Raw genomic sequence first — 14,698 nt, 5'->3', positions numbered from 1 at the left:
ATTCTGTCTCCTGCGGGAGCTTATCTGTATCTAAATCCAATTTATTACTAAACCACTATATTTCTATAATTAAAATATTATTTGTAGCAACCAAGTTGTATTACCATAGAAGATGACTCATTATCAGTAGCAGGCTGAGATTGTTCCAATAGCCAAATGCCATATTTCATTTTCATCCATGTGGTGAATGTACTATTTTTTCCTAATTTTTCATCACGAGGAGTCAATAGATAATATATATAGTTGATAAATCAAGAAAAAGAGGTATAAATATATTACATACAGTTTCAGTGGTAATCAACAGTAGAACTTAAGTCAGAAACTACTAATAAAACCTTTGAGTAATGGGCGTGGGAGTGGTGCGGTTGGTGGGGATGGGTGGTGGGAGATTTTTGTTTCTCATTTTAGGAACTTCTGTACAGTCTGAGTTTTTAGAACATGTGCGAGTATTACTTTTTTTTTTAAATAGATCTTTATTGGAGTATAAGTGTTTCACAATACTGTGTGTAGTGTCTGTTGTACAACAAAGTGAATCAGCCATATGCATACATATGTCCCCATATCCCCTCCCTGTTGGATTGGAAGAATCAATATTGTGAAAATGACTATACTACCCAAAGCAATCTACAGATTCAATGCAATCCCTATCAAACTACCAATGGCATTCTTCACAGAATTAGAACAAAAAATTTTATGATTCGTATGGAAACACAAAAGACCCCGAATAGCCAAAGCAATCTTGAGAAAGAAAAATGGAGCTGGAGGAATCAGGCTCCCTGACTTCAAACTATACCACAAAGCTACAGTAATCAATACAGTATGGTACTGGCACAAAAACAGAAATATAGATCAATGGTACAGGATAGAATGCCCAGAGATAAACCCACGCACATATGGGCGCCTAATTTACGACAAAGCAGGCAAGAACATACAATGGAGAAAAGACAGCCTCTTCAATAAGTGGTGCTGGGAAAACTGGACAGCTACATGTAAAAGAATGAAATTAGAACACTCCCTAACACCATACACGAATAGATTAAAGACTTAATACTTTAAGTATTAAGTATAAAGACTTTAAAATAATAAAGACTTTATTAATACTTAATACTCCAAATGGATTAAAGACTTAACGGTGAGTATTACTTTTAAATAAAGAATTTAAAAATAGGAAAAAAATGAAATAAAATAAAAAGTATCCCATCAGTGAGGGATTGTTTAGTCATACGTAATACTAGGCAGCCAGTAGAAAAACCGAGGTCCATCTATACAAATTTTAAGTAAGAAAAACAAACTGCAGAATGGTGTGGTTAGGATAATATCATTTATTTTGAATATTGTGTGTGTGCATATGCATGTGAGTGTACCTGCGCACCAAGCTGGGAGGATGTATATCAAAGTGATAGCCAAGTATGGGGATACATGGCAAAGTGGGGAGGAGAGAAAAGACTTTTCAAATATTCTACACTTTTGTATACCGTTTTTAAAAAATTTTTATTTTATATTGGAGTATAGTTGATTTACAATGTTGTTATTACTGTTTGTTTTTTCAAGGAGCATGCATTGAATATGAATGTATGGAACGTTCTGCAGGTTCAAAGCTAAAGTGATTCTGAGTGTGTCCCTTTTCTTTTTTGCTATGGAAGAGCCAAGCATCACGGTACTGTGTTAGGTATGAGGGTCAGGCTATTACACTGACCTTTAGGGAGGAAATTCACTGGTTCTCTGCTCCTTAGTATTGTTGCCAAAGGGAAGTTTGTGAATTGAATCACTCCACTGTCATGCCTTAACGTCACCACAGAGGTAACCAAAAGTCTGATTCGTGTTTCTTTTTATATAGTTCTATTTCCTTCCTCTGCTCGGTTTTGAGCAAATGTCACCAAGAGTGTGTGGGATTTAAATCTCCAAGTCTAGTATCTGATGATCGTGGCAAGGTATCTGTCTCACACTTTGGAGTTCTGGACTTGGGGGTCTTGAGTAACCTCAATACTTGTTAGAATCCTTTGGCAATTCAGTTATTTTTGTATTTTATTTTATGTGGAAAGAACACTTAACATGAGATTTACCCTCTTAACAAATTTTTAAGTATTCAGTATATCATTGTTGAATATAGGTACGATAGTTGTATAGCCTATCTCTAGAACTTATTCATCTTTTAAATTTTATTTTTTCCTTCCAGTTTTATTGAGATAAAATTGACATAAACATTGTATAAATTTAAGGTTTACGGCATAATGATTTGACTCACATACATCATGAAATGATTACCACAATAAGTTTAGTGAATATTTATCATCTCATATAGTTTAAAGAAATAGAAAAATAAGTTTTTCCTTGTGATGAGAACTCTTAGGATTTACTGTCTTAACAACTTTCATATATAACATATAGCAGTGTTAATTATATTTATCATGTTGTACATTTCATCCCTAGTACTTATTTATCTTATAACTGGAAGTTTGTACCTTCTGACTGCCTTCATCCAGTTCCCCCTCCTCCCACCCCCACCTCTGGGAACCACAAATCTGTTCTCTTTTTTCATGAGTTTGTTTTTGAAGTATAGTTGACCTACAACGTTATGTTAGTTCCTGTTATACAACGTAATGATTGTATATTGCTATACATTTCAAAATAATCACTACAATAAGTCTAGTTACCATCTGTCACCATACAAAGATACTACATAAATATTGACCGTATTCCCCACACTGTACATTTCATACTGTGATTCATTTGTTTTGCATCTAGAAGTTTGTACCTCTTAATCTTCCTCACCTATTTCTATCCTCCACCCACCCCCTCCCCTCTGGCAACCACCCTTTTGTTCTCTGTATCTATAACTCTGTTTCTGTTTTACCATGTTTGTTCATTTGTTTTGTTTTTTAGATTCCACATATAAGTGAAATCATACAGTATTTGTCTTTCTCCTGTCTGACTTATTTCACTTAGCATAATACCCTCTAGGTCCATCCACATTGTTGCAAATGGCAAGATTTCATTCTTTTTTATGGCTGAGTAGTATTCCACTGCATGGTTGGAGCTGAATCCCTGCCTGGCTAGCTGCTTGGCCTGAGGCATCCCAGTACTGGTGCCAACAGGCTGGTGGGTGGGTCCAGTCCTGGTGCTAACAAGCTAGAGGGAGGACTCCAGGGTGGCACTTGCTAGCACCAATGTCCTTCTGGTAGATGATTCCCCAAAATGGATGCTGCCAGTGTCTGTGTCCCCAGGCTGAGCTCCAGTTGCCTCCTGCTTCTCCAGGAGGCTCTCCCAGATCAGTAGGTGGGTCTGACCCAGGCTCCTTTTAAATTACTCCTTCTGTCCTGAGACCCAGTGTGTGTGAGATTTTGTGTGCGCCTGTTAAGAGTGGACTCTGTTTCCCACAGCCCTCTGGGTCTCCCGAAAGTAAGCCCCACTGCCCTTCAAAGTCAAACGTTTTGGCGACTCATCTTCCTGGTGTAGAACCCCTGGGCTGGGGAGCCTGATATGGGACTCAGACCTCGTGTTCCTTGGGGAGAGCCTCTGCAATTGTAATTATTTGTGGGTCACCCACCCCCGGGGTATGAGTCCTGGCTACACCACGTCTCTGCCCCTCCTACCCTCTCATTGTGGTTCCTTCTTTATATCTTTAGTTGTAGGAGATTATTTCTGCTAGCCTCCAGGTCTTTCTCATCAATAGTTTCTCTGTAAGTAGTTGTAATTTTGGTGTGCCCATGAGAGGAGGTTGGCTCAGGGTTTTCCTACTCTACCATCCTGGCCACACTCCCTCATTTTTCTTTTAAATAAAAGAGGTTATATTTATGAACACTTTAAGACAACTTGGGAAATATGCAGTAAAAGAGAATAAATCCTTCAAATTACAAAGATTTTGGTAATATGCAAACTGCCAATCCATCTAAATTTGGCATATCCAATCTACTTAAGTAGTAATTTTTGTTTAAGTAGTAATTTGTTTAAGTAGTAATTTTTCTAACAAAATTCAGTTGGAGAACCAGTGATATATTTATGTCTTCGACAAAGATAACAAGTATGGTATTGCTGTGGTTGAGAAAAGAGAATATAAATCCTGGCTATCTTATTGTTCTGGCTCATCAAGACTCAAAGAACATGTGAGGTTCTGTCATGTCCAGTGAGGTTAGGCAAATGTAATAGGGTTACATACTGTGTTGTTATATGTTTTTATCATATAAAAGGTCTGGTTGTTCCTCTTCTTCTCCATTAGGACAATATATAGGCAATAATAAATTTTAATAGGAATCCTTATATGCAGGCAGTTTAGAATCTCTGAGCAATTTTTATGTCCAAGTACAGAGCCATTTACATAGCTTATGTTGTGCTTTGTGTCCACACTTGCGGTCCATATGCCGTCCTATCTGTGCTTCCCATTTGTCCAGGCATTTTAGTTCCAGGCCAGACTCTGGTAACATCACGGGTTGAAATTGTTCTAGGTCTCCTGTGGATTTTTGCTTGACCATGAGTAGGAGGCTGGCCTTTAAATCCCCATGTTGTCCTGATGCCTTGAAAACCTTTACCAATATCGTTTTTGTTGTGACATTCATATACTGTCTGGGAGAAAATGAGCAGCATATCGAGGAGTGCCTGGTTTAATGACAGCGCTGTCTGTTGCATGAAAGGTTTTAACTTTCCATACTGGCAGCAGTCCAAGTTCTCAGTACATTTCCAACAGAGATGCGGAGTTATAGCCATGTGTTAACAGTTTTTCCTCCTACAGTTAGGGCTGCCATTTTCCCATTATGGTTTTCCTTTGGAGTATATTTTAGGATGTGGCAGTCTTGTATCTGAAGTAATGTGAGCATATGCTTTTGAACATCCTTGGTCCATAAAGGCATCATGCCCAGCTTCAGTGTGATAAGGCCAACTTTAGAGAAACCCGGTTCCCAAGGATATAAAGGCCATGGTTCATCTTTCAGAGGACGCAGTTTACTTACTAATTGGGCTTTATTTTTATCAGAGACCAACTGCTTAACGAATGGGACATTTTCTTTGCAAAGGTGCTTGTCCTAGCAAGTACAGCTCTTGCTGTGGAGACTTCTAAGCAGAAGCCAGATGTTTCTTCTCCTCCCCAAGCCCTGAGCAAGCAGCCAGGCTGCCTGTGCCTCAGGCCGGTACCTGGGCATTGGTTTGTGTCGGCAGCCTCCAGCCAAGCATTCTGTGGCTGGGCAGGGGTCCTCCTGAGACACTTCTGGGCGCCCTACCACTCTGTCTTCAGGGCTTCCCTGCTGTGAGTCAGATATCCGGGAGCCATTCACCCAACAATCTGTGAATTAGAACTTACACCTCTTGCTTAACTGAAACTTTCGGCCTGTTGTAACTGCCCATTTCCCTCACCCCCCAACCCCTCACCACTCCACTCTTTGATTATATGAATTTGACTATTTTAGATACCTGATATCAGTGGAATCATGCAGTATTTGTCTTTCTATGACTGGCTTATTTCACTTAGCACAATGTCCTCCAGATTCATGTATCTTATTGCATATTGCAGGATTTCTTTCTTTTTAAAGGTGGAACAGTATCCTGTTGAATGTGTATATCACATTTGCTTTATCCATTTATCTGTCATTGGACATTTGTTCCCACATCTTTGCTATTGTGAATAGTGCTGCAATGAACATAGAAGTGCTAATATCGTTGAGATCCTGATTTCAGTTCTCTTAGATATATACCCAGAAGTAGGATTGCTGGATCATATGGTAGTTCTGTTTCGAATTTTTTGAGGAACCTTCATACCGTTTTCTATAGCAGTTGTACAATTGTGCATTCCTACCAACAGTGTGCCAGAGTTCTGATTTCTTCTAGTTTATCCAGTTGGTGTATAATTGTTCATAGTAGTCTTTTATGATCCTTTTAATTTCCATGACATCAGTTGTATGTCTTTTCTTCCATTTATGATTTTATTTATTCGAATCTTTTCTTTTTACCTTACTCAGTCTAACTAAGTAAGGTAAAGAAGCCCGCGCACCGCAACAAAGAGTAGCCCCCGCTCACCGCAACTAGAGAAAGCCCACACACAGCAACAAAGACCCAAAGAAGCCAAAAAAAAAAAAAGTGATAACTAAGAAAATAGGGCTGTTAGTGTTAGTGTAGAATAGAGATAGTGTGTTCTCTAAGGTCAGACAGCCAAGTCTTACACCATTCACTACAATTGATATGATCATTATAATAATTTATATAGTCAATATGTGCTTAGACATTGGAAACCCAAAGATAAAAGAGACAGACTTACTTCTTTTAACCATGGCATGTATAATCACGTATTTACCTGGGTGACCATGGGCAAGCTGCTAACCTCTGTGAGCTTTAGTTACTCCATTTGTAAAATAAAGACGATATTACTGTTATATTCCTTCTAGGGTTCTGGTGGAGCCTAAATGAGATTAACCATGTAACACAGTGCCTGTTGTATACTATGTGCTCAATAAATATCAGTTTGTCTTTTCTAAAAGGTTTACTAACCATTCTTGGTAGCAACATCCAATTGCTGATTCCTTTAATTTTTGGTACAGTTTTAACTCTGTCTAGTTTTGGATCTCTAACTTTTCGCTTATCCCTGGTTTTTTATCATGCCCATGTAGTTTTCGTCTTAGAGTCCCTTGAAGGCTGCACCATTTTTTTCTTCCTTTCAATGCTCATGTATATTGGCGTCTTTTTACTAACTTGCTTATTTAAGTGTGTATTTATCCAAGCATTTTATTTTTTCCAACTTAGATTATATTCTTGCTCTTGAGTTATTCAAATACATACTTAGTTTAGAATACCTACTAGTTTCTGGAAAATTTGCCAGAATTATTCATGATATTTGGGGAAACCTTCTAGATATAGAAGGAAACCAATTCCCTCTCTGCTCTTTTTTTTTTTTTTTCAGGTGCATTTGATTTTGTAGATGAGTCTGGAAGCATTAGTTGCAAAGGTATGCATTTGCCTCTCTGGTTACATGAGAGTATAGAAATGTACAAAGAAGCTAAAGTAAGCTTGTGCTGTTCTGAGGAAGAGCTTTCATGCAATCTGCAGATACTAGGTTCCATTAGAAAGTCAGTATCCCCTCTCTACCCCACTGCTGCCAATAACTAAAGCTGCTGAAGAAGAGTGAGTTTGTGGTGTGTCTCCCCACCTTTTCTACCTTTCTTTACTTTGAACTCTCAGTGTCCTCTGAGAGTTTCCTGTCCTTTCTTTTGTTTTCTCAAACAAAGCCTTCCTTGGGCAGAATTGTCAAATGAACTCCCCTGTCAGCATTCCCTTTGCTGCCTACTCCTCTTCCTTTACTCCTCTGTGCAGGCCTCTCCCCTCTTCTTGCCCAGCCCCCAATCTTCAGTCAGGGTTCAACCAGAGAAAGAGAACCAGTAGGAGATATATTTAGAAATTTATGCCTGGAATTGGCTTACATGATTGTGGTGGCTGGCAAGGCACACTGGTAGGGTAGACCATCAGGAAGGGCAGACTGGGACTCCTGGGCATCAGCTGAAGCTGTTATCCACAGAGGAATTTCTTCTTCAGAGAAACCTCAGTTCTGCTCTTAAAACCTTTTAACTGATTGAAACAGGCCCACCAGATTATCTTCCTTAAAGAATCTTCCTTAAAGTCAACTGATGACAGATTTAATTCACATCTACAAAACACCTTCACTGTAACACCTAAGTTAGTGTTTGATTAAATAACTGGGGACTATGTCTAGCCAAGTTGGCGTATAGAACTGACCACCACACCTCATTTCCTTTAAGATTTGGCTTTTACATACTGGCTTAATTGGTAACTAGAATGTTAATTGACGGAAGCTGAATACCTCTCAGGGATATTTTCATTTTATGAAGAAATCTTTATGAACCAAAGGAATGAAACAATAATAATACTAAAAAAAGCTAAGGTATGTGTGATTTGGGGTGGAGTAGGGATGGGAATGAAAACCACTGCCTATTCAAAAGACCAGGACTGCCCACAGGTAGAAGGGAAAACACTGCTACTCTAGAAGATTTGGGGCAAATAGTATTTAAAGAGTATTTTCATCTTAGTAGATGAAATATCTAGTTACTTGGAATCATTATTGACTGTGACAATCCTGAGTTGTTTCTTGTGTCTGTGTGAATCCCATTGCAAGACCCAAGTGACGTTAAAGGAGTCCTTGCTGAAGGGGGAAAGGCCATCTTACTGAGAGAGAACTGGACCCCAGCCAGCAGAAGGCATCTAGTGTTAATGGTGGCTGAGGAGGAGGGTACACTGATTCTCTCTTCTCTTTCCCACTCAGCAGCTATCTTGTTGCAGTCATGCCTACTTTTTTCTTTTCCCTTTTTCCCAGTCTGCTAGCATACTCCTGTGAGTGAAACGAAAGCTTTTTAAAATTTTTAATTTTTAATTTATTTTTGGCTGTATTGGGTCTTCGTTGCTGCGCGCGGGCTTTCCCTAGTTGTGGCGAGTGGGGGCTACTCTTCATTGTGGTGCATGGGCTTCTCATTGCAGTGGCTTCTCTTGTTGCGGAGCACGGGCTCTAGGCGCGTGGGCTTCAGTATTTGCAGTGCAGGGGCTCAGTAGTTGTGGCTCGCAGGCTCTAGAGCCCAGACTCAGTAGTTGTGGTTCATGGGCTTAGTTGCTCTCTGGCACGTGGGATCTTCCCAGACCAGGGATTGAACCTGTGTCCCCTGCATTGGCAGGTGGATTCTTAACCACTGTACCACCAGGGAAGTCCCCGAATGCTTTTTAATGTTATTTTTAAAGCAGGCATCCATTGATTCTGTGGCAAGACTGCTAGTTGCTTTCCAACATCCACTTTCCCCTTCTTCCCAATGTTTATCTGTGTACATGGTTGTTCTGGAAAGACTACCACTTGCGGCCTCTCAACAACTAAGTGTGGCATGTGGCAAAGTTCGTTCAATGGGATTTGTGTGGAAGTATATACCTAATTTCAGGTCATGGCATGGAGAGGGTGTGTCCTCTCTCTCCAACCCTTCCTTTTCCATTCTGCTGCCTGACATGTGGACATGGTGGGGTTCTCTGTGTCATACAGATGAGGCCAACACTCAAGTGATGACTGAGTTAACAAGCTGCAAGGAGTCTGTGTCCCTGTGTGTGAGAGATAGACTTCTATCTTGTTTGAGCCACTGTTACCTTGGTCTTTGTTATAGCAGCTGAATATGTACCCTAACTAATATAAATCCTACCATAGGCAAAATACTGAGCTAGGCAATGAATGTCTAAAGATGAGTAAAACAACTTGACAGTGCAAGTCTTTATTTATTTATTTAATTTATTTTCGGCTGCGTTGGGTCTTCGTTGCTGTGCACGGGCTTTCTCTAGTTGTGGCGAGCGGGGGCTACTCTTCATTGCGGTGCACGGGCTTCTTATTGTGGTGGCTTCTCTTGTTGTGGAGCATGGGCTCTAGGCGTGCAGGCTTCAGTAGTTGTGGCACGCAGGCTCAGTAGTTGTGGCTCGCGGGCTCTAGAACGCAGGCTCAGTAGTTGTGGCACACGGGCTTAGTTGCTCCACGGCATGTGGGATCTTCCCCGACCAGGGCTCGAACCCGTGTCCCTTGCATTGCCAGGCGGATTCTTAACCCCTGTGCCACCAGGGAAGCCCGACAGTGCAAGTCTTGAGAAAGTTAACAACCTAGTGAGAGAGACAAATAAAATCTCAATAACTATAATAAAGAGTAGACTATGGTAACTGTCTGATTGGAGATATAAATAAAACCTGGTAGAAGAGATTAATTCTGGTTGTGGTATTAGGAAGGACTTCTTAAATAAGGTGACATGCAACCTGGGATTTGGACAGTGAGTTGAATTCTGATAAATGGAAGAGGATAAATAGGGCATCTCAGGCAGAAGGAATAGTATGTGTAAAGGCAAAAAGACAAAAAATGCACACGTATATAGAAAATAACCAGCAGAAAAGGCAGAATGTCAGTGAATGCAGAGGAGGAATAGCCCAATTAGATAGGGACCAGATTGTGATGGCCCCTGAATGTTATATTAAGGAATCTAGTTTTGGATGTGTTGAACTTGAGGTGGGAATGGAAGGAATGTCCAGTAGGTAGCAGGAAATTAGATTCTGAAACTCAGAAGTGAGGAGCTCAGAAGTGAGGTGAGAACTGGAGATGTAGATCTGGGTGTCATCCATATCTAAGGGACAAAGTGAAATAGACAAGGAAGAAAGTGCAGAGTGAGAAGAGGGTGAGGAGGAAACATAGGCCACATCTTTTGAGGTGTGGGGAAGGGGAAGATGGCAGAAAAGGAGTCAGTGAAGGAAACCAGAGGGTGATCAGATAGGAAGGTGATCAGACTTAAGGAAAGGTATGGTCATGGACATCAAGGAAGTCGTAAATGACCTCAGTTTACTCCCTGGTAGTGTCAAAATGATACTTTCATTATTAACCCATCGTTTCGTCAGCATTCCCATCTTAGAAGCAGATCTCTTCAAGAATACAGTAGTGGGCTTCCCTGGTGGCGCAGTGGTTGAGAGTCTGCCTGCCAATGCGGGGTACACGGGTTCGAGCCCTGGTCTGGGAAGATCCCACATGCCGCGGAGCAACTGGGCCCGTGAGCCACAACTACTGAGCCTGCGCGTCTGGAGCCCGTGCTCCACAACAAGAGAGGCCGCGATAGTGAGAGGCCCGCGCACCGCGATGAAGAGTAGCCCCCGCTTACCACAACTGGAGAAAGCCCTCGCACAGAAACGAAGACCCAACACAGCTATAAATTAAAAAAATAAATAAATAAATAAATTACTTTAAAAAAAAAAAAAAAAGAATACAGTAGTTATCTAAATTCTTTTGGACTGCTTCCATACATCCTGCTTTTCTCTTGGCTTGTGAATCTGTAGGGTATGAGCAGAAACTAACCATAGTGGATGCTATGGTGTGCTGCCCAGATCCCTCCTTCAGGACAGAGGTGCTAATTCTCCTAGCTGTTGGGCATGTTGACTGCTGATGGCTCACACATCTGAGTTCCTTGCTGAAGGGTGCTAATTTGCCCGAATTCACACCTGTTCTCAGGGTATGCCTGCATCCAGTGATTAGTTGATGCAGGGGTACAAAGGTTCAGCCCCTTGCCTCTATTTGAGACAACTCAAAGTGTCATTTGTAGCTCCAGAGCTCCCCACAAGATCACCTGAAGCCTCTGATGCAACTCCTAAGCAGTTCAACTCATCCCCTTCCACCCCATCCTACTTCCTTCACTGTTTTACAGGTATTGTTCCTGAAAGTACCCTCCAGTAAGCCTCCTGCATGGAAATCTGTGCTTCAGAATCTGTTTCTGAGGGAATTCCATCTAGGAAAATTGGTGCCCGTGCTGTCTTAGCAATGACAGCCCATTGGCTGGCTAGCAATGTGGATTCCATCAGTGGTAGTAGATGGAATGTTGATGGTGCATGACATGCTGCATCTGTGCAGTTGTTAAAACTTTCACTGGTGGTGAGCTGGGATAGAACTCTAGTGGAAGGGATGTACTGCAAGGTATAATAACTTAGGTCTTTGAGATGTTTGAAAGAAGTAGTAAATATAAGGGCTACAGAATTAAACGGCTCTTGCTGTATGCTATTGAAACATTGGAGAAAAAATAGTGAAATACTGAGGGCGATTAACCTCCAATTCATGATGAAATGTGAAAGCCAAAAGCCCTCCTTGGCAGCATACAAGCAAACTCTCAACACCTGCAGCCAGACATCAGCAAAAGTTTAAGATCAAGGCCAGGACTTTTAAATAGCAGCAAAACTCCATCGAAGAATGAATTCTGAGCCACGACAAATCAGGGTCTCGAATGAGTAGGAGTGGAAGCCTGAAACTTGAGGTGGGGATATCTCACCTGGGTTGATGAAGTTAAAAATCTTGAATCCTCAGATTCCCCTGGACCCTCTGGGCCTGAACAAGTAGGCCTTTTCTTCCTTTTAAAGGCCAGTGATCCTCCTGTACTTGAAGATGGTGTAGAAGCCCTTCCCTTGTAAGATAATATGCACCCACTCCCCATAATCAACCCCCATCTCCCATCCTGGCTACCAGACTAATTAGTAGGGTCAAATAACAATATATCCTAGCACTTTCCTTAGCTTCTAAGGGAGGAAATGGACCATATGCTAAAGGAGCTACCGGATGTAGCCAACATGTATTGGCAGGAGCTGAATGAGTATATATGAGATGGGATTCTAAGGATGCTGGTTTATTGGGGGTGAGATAAGGTATAACATTGGATAAGGAAGAATTTATGAATATGGGAGCATCCTTCTATAACACAGGCTTTAACACCTTGGAAAATAGTGTCAACTTGCTGCAAGGATGGTTTTTGAGGAAGATTTGAAAAAGTGAAATAGAAAATTCACACTGCTTTGGAAGACAGAGATTAAAAGGCTCAGAGATATGTGCATTCTAGAGTAGATGTATGAGTCTGAAAAACCTTCCTGCTGCCTATGTTCTGAAAAAGAATCCAGATGATATTCCATTGACTAAAGTGGTAAGGAATGTGCTGGTAAACGGGGCACAAGAATCACTGAGAAACTTAATGGTAACTACCTCAGTGTTAACTAGGTCAGGGCTTCAGAAGTGATAGCCATGGGGATGGTAGGATCCTAAAGTAACATAGGCCAAGTGGTAGCACCAAACCCATCAGAAGCAAAGTGGATGCAATTATAATGATAAGCAGAAAGGGTAGAGTGGCCCTTAGAGGAGTCTGACACAGAGAGCTATAGAGGTTAAGAGATCGTGTGTCTAGGGTCAAGATGAATGGACAACCAATAAAGAGTTTTGAGTATTGCTCAATCTGTAAAATAAAAAGAAATCAAGAATGGATGATCAGGAGGCAGAGGGCCACCACCCAAATAAAAAGTCGTGATTACGGGGGCTTCCCTGGTGGCGCAGTGGTTGAGAATCTGCCTGCTAATGCAGGGGACACGGGTTCGAGCCCTGGTCTGGGAAGATCCCACATGCTGCGGAGCAACAAGGCCCGTGAGCCACAACTACTGAGCCTGCGCGTCTGGAGCCTGTGCTGCGCAACAAGAGAGGCCGCGATAGTGAGAGGCCCGCGCACCGCGATGAAGAGTGGCCCCCGCTTGCCACAACTAGAGAAAGCCCTCGCACAGAACGAAGACCCAACACAGCCAAAAATAAAATAAATTAATTAATTAAAAAAAAAAAAAAAGGAAATCAGGCTTTAAAACTCTGAACAGGACAAGCCTTCTAAACAGGATTCCCCATTTATCCCATTACCTTAAAAAAAAAAAAAAAAAAGAAAGTCGTGATTCCATGCCGAGTCTCTGTATGTGAGTCAGTTTTCAGATCCAAAGCCCAAAGGGTGTAGTCTGCTTTATTAGCTGTATCCTTGCCAGAGAAGATTAATATGCTCTCAGGTACAGACTGTTGATGTGATGAATTCATTTTTTTCTGTCCTGGTAAGGAGAATAAGAAGCAGTTTGCACACAGATGGACACAGCAATATACATTTATGTTCTTGTCCTAGGGCTATGTTAACCTTCCATCCTCTGATATAATATAGTACAAAGGGGCCTGGATCACCTGGAGATGCAAGATATTGCATGGGAACAAACTAGTGGTTACAAATGGGGAGAGGGAAGGGGAGAGAGACAAGATTGGGACAGGGGATTAAGAGGTACAACGTACTATGTATAAAATAAATAAGCTGGGACTTCCCTGGTGGTCCAGTGGTAGACAATCTGCCTTCTAATGCAGGGGACATGGGTTCGATCCCTGGTCGGGGAACTTAAGATCCCAGGCGCAGGGCATCTAAGCCCGTGCGCCTCAACTAGAGAGCCTGCGTGCCGCAAACTACAGAGCCCACGTGCTCTGGAGCCCGCGCGCCACAACTGGAGAGAGAAAACCCGCACGCCACAACTAGAGAGAAGTCCACACGCCACAACAAAGATCCCGCATGCCGCAGCTAAGACCCAACACAGCCAAAAATAAAATAAATAAATTAAAAAAATAAATACTAAAAAAAAAGCTACAAGGATATATTATACAGCACAGAGAATACAGCCAATATTTTATAATAATTTTAAATGGAGTATAATCTATAAAAATTTTGAGTCACTATGTTGCACACCTGAAACTGATATAATATTTTAAATCAACTATACCTCAATTAATTACAAAACAGATTTTAGTTCATCACAGTGAAGAATCTCTTAACAATTATAAATCCTCAAAAGTAACAGGCCACTTAGTGAAGTAATGAGTTTTTCATCCCTAAAAACTATTCAAAAGGGGATGACAGTGATTAAGGATTTCTATATTGGAAATGAAAAACAGCAACAGAGTTATAGACACAGAGAACAAAAAGGTGGTTGCCAGAGGGGAGGGGGTGGGTGCAGGATAGAAACAGGTGAGGGGAACTAAGAGGTACAGACATTTAGATCAAAATAAATGAGTCACAGTATGAGATGTATAGTGTGTGGAAAATAGTCAGTAACTATGTAATATCTTTGTATGATGACAGATGGTAACTAGACTTATCGTGGTGATAATTTTGAAATGTATAGTAATATCAAATCACTATGTTGTATAACAGGAACTAATACAGTATTGTTGGTTAATTATACTTCAAAAACAAAAAGCAAACTCATAGCAAAAGAGATCAGATTTGTGGTTACCAGAGGTGGGGGTGGGAGAAATTGGAGGAAGGGAGTCAAAAGGTACAAACTTCCAGTTATAAGATAAATAAGTACTAGGGATGTAAGTTACAATGTGGTAAAT

At 41.1% G+C, this 14,698-nt stretch overlaps 1 pseudogene; it reads right to left on the bottom strand.

Annotated features, from left to right (window-relative positions):
* Nucleotides 1-4,163: 4,163 nt before the first annotated feature.
* Nucleotides 4,164-5,163, bottom strand: LOC132360474 (large ribosomal subunit protein uL3m-like; annotated as a pseudogene).
* Nucleotides 5,164-14,698: the final 9,535 nt, after the last annotated feature.

The sequence above is a fragment of the Balaenoptera ricei genome, chromosome 2, assembly GCF_028023285.1.
Source record: "Balaenoptera ricei isolate mBalRic1 chromosome 2, mBalRic1.hap2, whole genome shotgun sequence".
Classification (NCBI taxonomy): Eukaryota; Metazoa; Chordata; class Mammalia; order Artiodactyla; family Balaenopteridae; genus Balaenoptera; species Balaenoptera ricei.
Note: the sequence above shows the minus strand (reverse complement) of the source record. Positions and strands in the feature narration are given on the sequence as shown.